The sequence below is a fragment of the Urocitellus parryii genome, chromosome 1, assembly GCF_045843805.1.
Source record: "Urocitellus parryii isolate mUroPar1 chromosome 1, mUroPar1.hap1, whole genome shotgun sequence".
Classification (NCBI taxonomy): Eukaryota; Metazoa; Chordata; class Mammalia; order Rodentia; family Sciuridae; genus Urocitellus; species Urocitellus parryii.
In genome coordinates, this window is record NC_135531.1 from 160733167 (window position 1) to 160735161 (window position 1995).

Genomic DNA, 1995 nt, shown 5'->3' on the forward strand with positions numbered 1-1995 from the left:
TCCACTCACCAGCGGAGGCCTCAGTCCCCACCCACTTGATCTGGGCACAGAGATGCTTCTCAGTGTCACTGTAATGAGTATGACCTGATTCTCATCAGCTCCTTACTGTAAATGTCCAAAATCATGGCCAAATATGTTACCAGAGGTGCAGGTGATTAAGTCAGAGGGCAAAAGATGGGTGATGTTGTGAGATCAACCCTTCTAACTGGAAGGAGGACACCTGTTCACCAGCAGCTTCCTCAGCGCCACCTTCATATCCTTGTTCCTCAGACTGTAGATGAGGGGGTTCACAGTGGGTGGCACTACAGTATAGAATACTGAAACTATCAAGTCCAGAGTTGATGGAGATTGCGGCAGGGGCCGTAAATAGGCAAAAAAGCCAGAAGAGAGGAATAGAGTCACCACAAGGAGGTGAGGCAGGCACGTGGAGAAGGCTTTGGACCTGCCCGCTCTGGAAGGCATCCTCAGCACAGTGGAGAAGATGTGAATGTAAGAAATATCCATGAACACAAAGCAGACAAAGTCCAACAGCAGGCTCAGCCCAATGACCGTTAGCTCCCCAATGTTGTAGGAGCAGGCCAGGGCCAGCAGCTGTGGGACGTCACAGGAGAACTGGTGAACATCAGGAGACCTACACCTGGGTACGGAGAAGGTAGCCGCTGTGTGCAGGATTGCATTGACACCTCCACTGACCCAGGAGGAGGCTGCCATCTGCATACAAACTCCACGGCTCATGAGGATCTCATACCTGAGTGGGTGACAGATGGCCACATAGCGGTCATAGGACATGACTGTGAGTAGGGCTACTTCCGTTGTGGCAAAGAGGAAGAAGAAAAATACCTGGGAAACACACCCAGGGAATGAAATTTGTCAGAGAGTTTTTAATGGATTTGGGAACAGTGATGGAGATGAGGCACAGATCCAGGAAGGACAAGTTCTTTAGGAAGAAGTACATGGGGGTGTGCAGCCCATGGTCCTTGGTGATGAGGGTGATGATGAGGAGGTTCCCAAGGAGGGCAGCCAGGTAAGCCATCAGGAAGAGCGCAGCATGCAGGATCTGGAGCTCCCGGATGTTAGAGAAGCCCATGAGGAGGAAGGAGCTCCCAGAGGTGAGGTTGTCCATCTCTCTGGATGTCCCAGCATTTACTATGAAAAATAGGGAGTGTGAGCTCAGGCTTCACCCAAAGGCTTCACTCTTCTGTTTTCCTAATTCCCTTCCTCTCACTCATCCGTGCATGGATCAGGAAATGTGAGATGACCTGAAACTGACACCAGCAAGCCTCCATGAGGCTATTTGAGCACCGTATCCACACTGTGTGCATGATGGAAGAGGGAGGTCAGCCTAGTCCAAATCATGAGGCTGTCATCCAATCTGCACAAAGGTCTACAATCCATACCTGACTCAAACGTCACATACTTGACACTAAAATAGAAGAGCAGGGGCTTTGGAGCCATCAGTTCCAAATATAAATTTTCATTGAGGCACTTATTAACACTGAGACCCCCCCAAAATTATCCAAACATCATTTCCCTCAATTTACAGTGTAAATTTTTCCACCTGGTCTCTGATCCAAGTTAATAATGCACATAAAATATCTAACAGTTTGTGAACAAGAAGGTCTTTAATCCATACTACTTCCATATGGATTCAGCCTTCCTTCAATATGGCAAAGTCAGAAAATACATTGAAAATGTGAAAACAATAGAAAAAATACTGAGTGTTGCATCTAGTTGCATGTTATTACTTTGAGCTACTTTACAGTGCTGGAAGTTTTAGGATGTTGTCAACTATGAAGATCATTCTTGTTCATAGAAACATAACTGATTCAAATTCTCATGTAGTGCAGTAGGTCGCTGCTCTGTGGACCATGTCATTCACATCCCTCTGTAAACCTCATTCTGCTCCATTTGTCTTGAGTGTGACACTTTGATTTCTCCTCTGAACCACTTCTGGTGTCTTGCCAGTCCCTCCTTATTTAATGAGCTAGACCAAAA

The 1995-nt window shown here is 46.8% G+C and overlaps 1 pseudogene; it reads right to left on the minus strand.

The window, feature by feature from the left end:
* Window positions 1-201: 201 nt before the first annotated feature.
* LOC144255994 (olfactory receptor 14A16-like) lies at window positions 202-1123 on the minus strand (annotated as a pseudogene).
* Window positions 1124-1995: the final 872 nt, after the last annotated feature.